The following is a 10,554-nucleotide window of genomic DNA, read 5'->3' as shown; positions in this document are numbered from 1 at the left end:
ACACACACAACTGTTCTCTGAAATGTTAGAGGGTTTGGAATTCTTATACCAAGGCCCTATCCTCAAAGTGGAAATATTGCTATGATCTCAGGCTGCATGGTTATCTAGAAGCATTTGGTATAAATGAGCACATAGACACCTACAGCTGATCTGAATTCACTCACACTTGAAGTGCTTTAGACTTGATTGTAAGGGTGGCCTGTTGTCATGTGGTGGAACCCATGGTGTGTCATCTCATGGTAGAGAGAGGAAGAGAGGAGAAGGGAGCAGGGAATGCAACCTCGTTTTTTCTTTTATGGAGTGCTGGGCATCGAACCCAGGGCCTTGTACATTTAAGGCAAGCTTCTTAAATATGAGCCACACCCTTCCCCTCAACCTCTTTTGTGACAACAGTGGTCACTCATGATGACAGAAGATGTGGTCACCTAAACCAAGCCAGGGCTTCTACCACACTGGCAGTGAGTATCCATGGGAACTTTGGAGCAAACCAGTAGCTGCTGTTTCTAAAAGGGAGGGAGGGAGGGAAGGAGCGAGGGAGGAAGAGGGAGAAGGAGGGAGGGAAAGAGAGGGAGGGAGGGAGGGACTCCAGGTTTTTGAGTAATAACAGACTAAGAAGTCGAATGACTTTCCGTACATAGCTGATCTGAATCTCACTGTAAAACCTGTGGTTTGTTTCAGGAAACCATGAAGGATGAATGGACAAAGCCTGTCAGGTTTACATCCTAGAAGGTTATGGAGTGCACGGGAGGTGTAGTGGAGCACAAAGTGTATTTGAGGAACCCTTCCCCGAGAAGGAAGAGGTCCAAGAGAGTGAGAGTTGTGGGTTAGGAAGGTGGGGAGCATTTAAGAGAAACAAGTCCAGGCATAGTAAGTGAAGGCTTTTACCTAGAAAGATGCTGCAAGGAAGGAAAGGGGACCCTTTGGGAAAGGAGAGAGGGCAGAGAGAAGACTAGACTGGACACCACTAAAGCAGATGGTTGGGGAGATGCGAGGACGTTTTCAAGTGTGTGAAGCCACCTGGGTTGTGTGCAGGGCTGTCCATGTTTATTCAGAGGACAAATAGATCTGCTCCTGTGTAGCAGGGGAGTGTTTGTATGCATCTGGCAGTACCTTCCCCGCCATCAGAAGCCGGGGGTGGGGGGTGGGGGGCTTCTGTGCCCTTAGAGGATGACACTTATAAGATGGCTCCCAGGTCCTGCTACCTTGTAAAACTGGCAGGAGGCAGGGAAGAGAATTCTGTCTTCTCAAAGGGAGTTTGTAATTGCTGATCTTCTAAAGGGGATCTGGGAGGTTATTAGAGTTGGCTTAGGCTGAGGGGAATTCCAAGGCTTATGGCCATCTTGATTGGGGGAGGGGAAACATTAAGTCCATCAATGTGACCGGCACCGGTGGTGGCAGAGAAAATGGATTGCCAGCCATCTGGTCCTGGGAAGAGCAGGAGGGACAAAATCTAGTGTGCAGAGGGAAGAAAAGCACGTCAAAGCAAACCCCTCAGAGATACAGAGTATGATTTCATTCATTCATTTATGGATAGGGTCGTGTGTATCCCAGGCTGGCCTTGGACTCACTGAGTACTTAACTCAATGACCTTGGGTTTAGGATCCTTGAGGCTTCTGCCTCCTGAGTGCTGGGATTACAGGTGTGTGCCACCACATGCACTGTATGGTTCTGGCTATCAATCCCTGGGCTTTGTGCATGCCAGGCAGGCAAGCACTCTACCCACTGAGGTACATCCCACCCCGTTGATTTTATTTTATTTTTTATCACTCCACCTTCTTTTAAAACCTCTATATGGAATGTAAGGTACATTGGAGCAAGGTCTGCCAGTTGGTTTGGTTGAAAGTCCATGCCTGGAACCTGTTGAACAAATGTATGAGAACCGTCAAGATTCTTCCCGCGTATTGAAATGGCTCAAGGAGGGCAGGGTGTGGTGGCACACACCTTTAATCCCAGCACTTGGGAGGTAGAGGCAGGCAGATTTCTGAGTTCGAGGCCAGCCTGGTCTACAGAGTGAGTTCCAGGATAGCCAGGGCTACACAGAGAAACCCTGTCTCAAACAAACAAAATGGCTCAAGGAAGCAAATAAAAATGGAGTAGCATTGCTTTGGGGCACATCAAGAGGAGCCAAGAAATCCCAGAAGCATTGGATTGCTGACAGGTCCCTGGGTCAGCTGCACTTTTTCCTAGACTGCAGATGGCCACACCCCCCAGGCACACTGACCTGTGAACAAGGACAAAGGAAGTTTTCTGAGGTTTTGGACTGTTAAATTATATTCTGCCAACTAGGAGACCCAGGTTATACCCAAACCTTGCTTGCATGAGAGAACTTATTGCCTTTTTGATTGGTTGGTTGGTTGGTTGGTTGGCTGGTTTGTTGGCTGGCTGGTTGGTTGGCTGGTTGGTTGGTTGGTTGGCTGGCTGGCTGGTTGGCTGGTTGGTTGGTTGGTTGGTTGGTTGGTTGGTTGGTTGGTTGGCTGGCTGGCTGGCTGGTTGGCTGGTTGGTTGGTTGGTTGGCTGGTTGGTTGGCTGGCTGGCTGGTTGGTTGGCTGGTTGGTTGGTTGGTTGGTTGGTTGGCTGGCTGGCTGGCTGGCTGGTTGGTTGGTTGGTTGGTTGGCTGGTTGATTGGCTGGTTGGTTGGCTGGTTGGTTGGTTGGTTGGCTGGTTGGTTGGCTGGCTGGTTGGTTGCTTGGTTGGTTGGCTGGTTCCTTGGTTGGTTGGCTGGTTGGTTGGTTGGCTGGCTGGTTGGTTTGGGATAGTCTCAGTATATTGTATAAGCTGGCCTTGGCATTCAAAGATCTCCTTCCTTAGGTTATCTCCAAATAAATGTAATTTTCTCTTGTTCTCAACCAAGTTAAATTTTATTCTCTGTTAACAGATGAAAACTCCCTCTAACCCCCAATTTTTCTGGTTCTGTGTATTGAGAATTTAAACTGTAATTGCTTCTCAGACCTTCAGCTAGGATTATGTGTGATTATTTAAATTCTATAATAAATTCTATAATAAAACTTCATATTTATATTGGGTTCAGTTTGATAATTAAGATGCCTGCCTCCTGTAATCACACCTAGCTTGGTAGCCTTGAATCTCCTCTCTGAACTCCCAGCAGGTAAAAGAAGGGAGAGTGATTGGCTGACTTCCTGCATTTTCACTTCTCTTCACTCTGTAAGACCCGATGAGCCTTATGTCTCATTCACAGAAACACAGAGTCAGAGATCGATGCAGTAAGCATGAGGTTTATTGATCCAACGTGTTGGGGCGTCCCGCAATAGGGGTAGAGGTGACCCCAAATCTATGCATACACTTTTTATACAGTTTAAGAGTAGGCCTTGGTAAAAAGAGTGGATTTAAGCCCATTGTTGGTCCCTTTTCGTTCCCCCCTTTAGAAATGGTAATTAGCCTTTCCCTTCCAGAGAGGCAAGGGTCTTCTTGACCTTCCTTATGCTGCATTGATGGCCTGGGTGAGGTGAGGTCTTTGTTTGTTTGTTTGTTTGTTTTCGAGACAGGGTTCCTCTATATAGCTCTGGCTGTCCTGGAACTCACTCTGTAGACCAGGCTGGCCTCGAACTCAGAAATCCTCCTGCCTCTGCCCCCCAAGTGCTGGGATTAAAGGCGTGCGCCACCACTGCGAGGTGCGGTCTTAGTCAACAGAAGAGGGAACTGAAACATTCTTGCTCATTACCTGCACTGGCCTTGCTTTCTTGCAAAGCTTGCTTTGCTGGGACATTCAGGAGGGGACTGTTCCTCACAACCTCCTCACTGAAGGTCCCCAGCATGCTATTCTAGCACGGTCTTTCAGAGGTCGTCTTATGTTCTCTAAGGTCACACATTCCCACAATTCTGGCTTGCCAACCTAAAACATCCTCTCTCTCGGACTGGGTGGGAGGTTAGAAGAGGTAAGGGCTAAGGGTCTTTGTGACACGTGCCTTGTCTCCTTAAGCAACAGCTATTTAAAGTTGGTATCATGGGGAGTACTTTTGATATAATAATCTGTGGGACTGTAAAAGGTAGCCTTGTTCCCCAGTTGAGCTAAGGCTCAGAAACCCCAGAGACCTTAAAGGGATGGTAGGCGTTTTTGCTTGTTCCTGGCCACCAGGCTCCTGTCACTAGCAGAGCCCCCCCCCAATAGATTTGTACCCATCAGTCACTCATGCAATGCCCCAAAGCCTGTCCACACGTAGAGGATGTGTGGTCATGTAGGCTCAAGACAGATTTCCATTTTAATGAGGTACCTAAAGGCCCGGAGGACTTAGCCTATAAGCCTTCCTTCCCAGACACTCCTCCTTGCAAACCCTGACAAAGGGGGTACGGTTTTACTCACCCCTTTTCTGTCAGGACAATGCCTTAAAACCATCCACTGCCTTTTTCCACTAGGATCCACTGCGGGGAGCTGTGGAGAAGGCCCTCCCGTACAGAGCCTTAATCTCCTGTAGAAGGCCTCTGTGCTCCCAGCCACGACCAAGCCACCACCATCAAGCCAAAGACTCTCTTCAAGGGACCAGCCAGAGATTCCTTTCTTTACCCCACAACCCCCGACACCACCCCAGCCACTAACCCCACTCTGTGGGGGGTGGACAGGGGTAGCTCCTGATACCAGGGGCCCCAAGGTGACACCCTCAGCCCTGGGGATACAGGAGAGAGGGCAGAGGGAAAGAGGTTCCCACGCAGGCAAGAGTCCTTAGTCTGGGACCTTGACTGGAGCACAGGAAGGCCTTCTGACAGGAGATTAGAAACAGCTCATTAGGAGAAAGTCTATCCCATCGTCCAAGCACAGCAGGCCCTGATGAACAGAGACAGTCTATGGTTTTAGAGCTTTATTGTAGAAAGGCAGGGAGAAAGGAGAGAAAGGGGAAAAAGAGAGACCAGCCATGGACAAGAGGAGAGAAGCGGGGAAAGGAGAGAGAGAAGAAAGGCTAGAGAGTAAGAGGAGAGAGTGAGGAGAGGATGAAGAGAGCGAGAGGAGAGAGTGAGGTGGGGCCAAACAGCCCCTCTTATGGTGGGCTGTTATCTTACTGTTGCTAAGTAACTAGGAGGAGTGTAGCCTGAAGGTCAGAAGCATGGGACATGGTCTATGTGACTACTAGCCACACACTTCTCCTGTGGGGGCAGTAACTTCGACAGGAGCCATGAGTCCAGGAGACAGGAGGGAACGCCTACGTCCCATGTAGGTGAATTATCACCACTGGGTACCGGGGTTCCACACCTCAGCTTGACTGGAGATCAGCCTGTCTGTGAATAGCCCATTGCCCCACTTCCAGCAGTGTCATTTGGGTTCAGAGAGCCTGAGAACCAGACAGCAGCAGTCACAGGCCCGGGAATCCCCAGAGCCCTGCGGGTTTCCCTACAGCCCAACACCTGCCCAGCGACGAAGCCTGGGGTAAGCATGGTCAACTTCTGCATCCTGCCTCCCAGAGGCCAATCCTGAGGCTGAGCCCTGTGTCGGAGCAGATGTGGGACCCCATAATCCTGCAACAATCCTTTGAGATGGCAACTGAAGCTGTAGATACAGAGTTGAGGATCCATTAACACCTTACCACAAATTAGAGTAGTCACACATCATCTCTTAAGGATCTGAGTGGCCGCATAAGGGTGACTAGTTTATGCACGAGGCTTGCGTGGGAAATAGAGTGGAAGCAGAGGTAAGAAATTTGAAAGAAGTGTATCCAGAGTTCTCGGGTGAAAGGCTGGGCTCCAACAGGCCAGGCTCACCACACATCATAAGCCAGTGTGAGAAGCAGAGAGAAATTTCATCCACATGGCTACATAAAGAACAGATAAAGGGTTCTAGTACCCCCGTGTCATCTTCCAGGTATTGATATGAAAAGTATAAAGAGAATTTAGGTAGAGGTCAACACGCTTGCATACTGAAGCAAGCCTGGTCAAAGAGCCGTTTAATTGATCAGTTTTAGCATACAGGCAGGCAGGTGTAGAGAAAACTTAACAACCTAGGATTCCCCTTGGCTTGGGCTTTGCACATACCCATCTGACAGTGCACCTAGCAGCCTAGGACCCTGCATCAAGCTACATACACATGCCCTGCTCCATGGGCCACTTCCCATTAAGACTTTTTCAGAACATATCTGGGAACTTGGGAGAGGGGACTGGAACTAGTTTGGGGACAAGCTCAGTCAAATTGTGTCTGCTGGGTGAACTCTCGAGTTGAATTCACCCCTATCTGCTGTTTTGTGCCTATGCATAATTGGATGTGCATATGATTAAAATCTGATGCAAGAGGAAAAGAGATATGCACAGTGAGCCGAGCAGATGCTTTCATCATCCTGTCAATCATGCGTGGGATACCCCTTAGCAACAAACTCCTCCTGCTGCTCCAGCCCCAAACAATAACCATTAACTACCCTTGAGCTCTCCAGCTCAAGAGCTGACTGCCATCTTGAGCTTGAATGCGTCTACTCTGTACTGCCTTGTTAGCAGAACTTCCTTCTGAATGAGCCATGGGCTACTTTGAAGTCTGTGCACCTCTTCAGCTCTTTGAATAACAATGGGAGCCAGCAAACACCTGGAACAGCTCTTGAGTCTGCAAAGTGGCCCCAAAGTTCTTACTGCAGCCATCGCTTTGAGGCAGGAGAGACAGATTAAGGAGACATGGGGACGAACAAAAGCCATCTAGAATCTGTTGGGAGCCTTTTACCAGCTAAGAATGAATCAAAAATTCTAGCACAATGTATATTTGTTGTGAAGGCTACCAATAGATGGATAGTTCTTTGATAGAGATATATTTTCAGAAAAGAATGTTAAAATAGCCACAAATCAGGCTTTAGGCCTGAATGTGTGTGTGTGTGTGAGACCTCAAATTTGCTGTTCTCCTGCCTCAACCTCCCAATTAGCTGGATTACAGGCATTTACCCCCACAGGCACATGTGGAGATTTTTGCTCTGCAGTACTTTACACTGCTACTGTTAGCTGATGTCTTGTTGGGGAAAAATAGGCTGGTGCTTGGGCAGGGCAGGGAAGGCAGCTACTCTAGATGCTAAAGAGGTACCTGTGTTCCTCCTGCCTATTTCTACTAGGCTAGCTATTGCCCTTGCTCACTTAAAAAGTTAGCATGTTGAACAGGTAGACAGGAACTAGAGCTTGAAGCTGGCCCCCGAGGAAATGTTTCATAAGGTTTCTGCCCTGCACTCACATATCACAGGATGGATTGGTAGATAGGTCTGCTAAGCATGCAGATAAAGAGATGGCCCATCCTCTCTCATGACCCATGAGGTCCCTTTGGTTCTCTCCTTTGAAATGGGAGGGGTGAAGTAGGGGGTCTCTCTAAGATGTAATATCTACCCCGTTTTCATCAGGCCTGGATTTAAATAAAAATCTCTATCTATGATAGCATAACTTATAAAATATAACAGACTCTCCAGGCCGAGAACAGAGACACTGGAGACAATGCAAGGCCAGTCACCTTCCCCACAAAGGACAGTGAAATCATCTCACAGCCAAGCCTACCTATCTTCTGGCCTTTAGCTCCTGGATTCCTGTAGTTGTAAGACTAACACAGCACAGGAGAGAGAAATTAGATTCTTTCCCCCTTGTTTGATCAAACTGCAAATCCATGTCTTTCCCTAGTTTCTGTTTCCTAAATTTCTTCTAGAATACAGGAAAGCCGAGGTCATAGGTCTGTGTCCTGTAACATTACATTACCATATTCCTCAAAGAGTCCCTACTTCAGGAAGACACAGCAAACTCAGCATGCGTGTACCTAATAACAGCACTGAAACACAAGAGGCAAAGGCACCACAAGAGGAGCTGGACTAGCCGGAGATCACACTCAGGGGCTCTAAGACCGCTAGTGTTTCCATTTTCTTTCAACCCTGTAGTGCTTGCTCTAAGCTACACTTGTGTGGTTTGTCCCAGGACATGCTCAGCCTTTTGGATGTCTGGAAATCTGGAAGGATAATGGCAGACTCTTGGACCCCTTTCTTTTATGCAGTTCTTTTAACTTTAGTACCCTCTGCTGCAAGCTATGTTTCCACAGCTCATGAACTTTATTCCTTGACGACTCTGCTCAGTGGGTCTCTCTGTCTCTGTTTCTCTCTGTCTATCTCTGTCTCTCTGTTTCTCTCTGTCTCTGTCTCTCTGTCTGTCTGTCTGTCTCTCAGCATTCCATCCTATTTCATGACTGTAGAATTGTTCCCTGGGGCAATGACAGAGTACTCTGTTCCCTACCTCTCAGCGATCATATGCTTTTTCCCTGAAAACAGTTATCTATTTTGTGTAGTTTTGCAGATGCTTTTGAGAGGAGACCAATCTTGTCTCAGGCGTTCCATTATAGCCTGAAGCAGGAGATGACTCCAGATCATTAAAAAAGAAGAAGAAGAAGAAAAGTACAGCACTGACTCGTCCTAATTGCTCACCAATTCACTTTGATCTAGTACAGGGGTAGCCTTTTCTCTAACCCATCAGTCTAGCCTTCTCTCACCTGCCTGAAAGCCTACAGTGTCTTGTCCTAAGTGCACCATTCAATGTTCGTACAGATGAGTAGTTTCTCCTTAAATTATTTAACGCCTTACTGGGATGAGATGGCAGCTTAGCTGTCCACTGACAGTTGGTAGGCAAGGCAATCATTCAAGTTACCACTCGCCCGTCCAATCACACCCCGCCCGAGAACTGTGTTAGAAGGCTTACACAAGTGAATCACATGATCATACCCAGCTGCCTGTGCTGCATCAGCCCAGATGGTGGGAGCTTCCCCATGAAACTCCCAACCAGCAAAATCAACGAGAAGAAAAGACAAATGGATGAAAACCCACCGTTTAGTTTTCTTCTCCTCTGTTGCCTTATTCTGCAGTCTATACTGGTCTGATGTCCAGGAGAATGCTTTCCTTTCCTCTGTGCCAGCTTCTTCCCTTATGGTCACTCAGTGCTGGAACATTACTTGCAGAGTTCTCTGACTTTACCTCTTTCCGAGATTAAATGCCCATCAACCATATTGAGTGCTCCGTTGCATTTCCTAATTTGCAGCGTCTACAAATACATGCGGTTAGGATACAATCCAGTTCTGTACAAAGATCCTTTCTCTTTTGTTGCTGTGGTGGAGGGATATGGCTGAGCCCCTTGACTTTCGTGGGAGGGAGCATCCTTAAGCTGAGGAATCCTCTTACTGGCAATCATACATACCTTAGGATTTCTTCTTGGGTTGTACTGTCTGGTGTCTCCTCTCCTGGCTGAAGCCATCCAAACACTCATGTCTGTGCCATACACAGAATTCAACACTATGATACCTACCTGCAACCAATCCAGACAAACAGTAAAGTTATTTCTGGGATACAGGAAAACTGTCTGCGGGCTATCTGCCCTAAACCAGAAACCACAGCACAAAGAAGCATGCTTAAACAATCTCAGGACTTGGGAGGCTGAGGCAAGGGGATTGTCAGAAGGTTGAGGCCAGCCTGGGCTACAAAGTGAGTTCCAAGCCAGCTGTGAGTCTAAACGAAAGGAAAACCCCAAACAGAATATAAAATACAAACCTTCAGAACTGGGAGTGGTGGCTCACACCTATAATCCCAGCTCTAGGAAAGTAGATGCAGATGTAGCTCAAGATCAGCTTCTACTACATATCAAGGTCAAGGCCAGCCCAGGCTACCTGCTACCCTGTGTCTAAAGGCAAACTCCCAAAGAATCCACTGAGGATGTTCCAGACGCATCAGGCCCAAGAGGCCGCGCTACGAGGACAGAGTGCTTAGTAGACAGACTTTTCAAATGGGGACGTGGGCTAACTCTGAGATGCCTCTAGGGGCTTTTAGAAACGCTTACGGAGATCTTGCACAGCATGGATTCCTGTAACAGATCCCTTAATACAGTATTTTGAAATGCCCATGTTATTTGGGCTGTAAGTGGCCCATGATGGTGGTTAGGTCAGTTAGGTCTCCTATTTAGAGAGCACAGGAACCTAAGTCATGTTTAAACTCCTCCACCTCCCATTATTATTGGTCTATTTTTAATTTTCAGTTGTTTTAGGGGTGGGGATAGAGCCCAAGGCCTGGTGCAGGACAAGCAAGCAGCCATCACTGAGGTACCCAGCCCTAGCCAGAATTTTATAAGCAACTTTTTTGTATAACACTTTGTCTTTCAGAATGTCTTTCTTTTTTAAAAAACATAAAACCACAGTGATGACAATATCTTATGTTTCCTGAATGTGCCGAGCCTTTGACAAGGTTGGCTCGCACCTCATAACCACACTGCAGAGGAAATGGTTGATTTGTTTCACTTTTTGAAAACAAGGTTTCACTGTATAGTCCCAGATAACCCCGAACTTGTGGCAGTCATCCTGCCTCAGCCTCTCGAGTGCCAGGATTCAGGGAAAACCTCACTGTGCCTAGCTTGTTTGCCTGTTTATTGTAGCACTAGGGCTCCAACCTAGGCCCTTGCCCATGCTAGGCAAACACAAACCACTGAGCTATATCCCAAATCCTAGTCGGTGTTATAAACTCTCATTTTATAGATAAGAAAAATAGTTCAGAGAGGTAAACTAAATTGCTTTAGTTTCCCTAACTAGTGAGTAATGAACTTAATTTCTTAAACAACCCATACCCTTTCCAGCACTCT

The sequence above is a fragment of the Mus musculus genome, chromosome 6 (assembly GCF_000001635.26).
Source record: "Mus musculus strain C57BL/6J chromosome 6, GRCm38.p6 C57BL/6J".
NCBI lineage: Eukaryota > Metazoa > Chordata > Mammalia > Rodentia > Muridae > Mus > Mus musculus.
Note: the sequence above shows the minus strand (reverse complement) of the source record.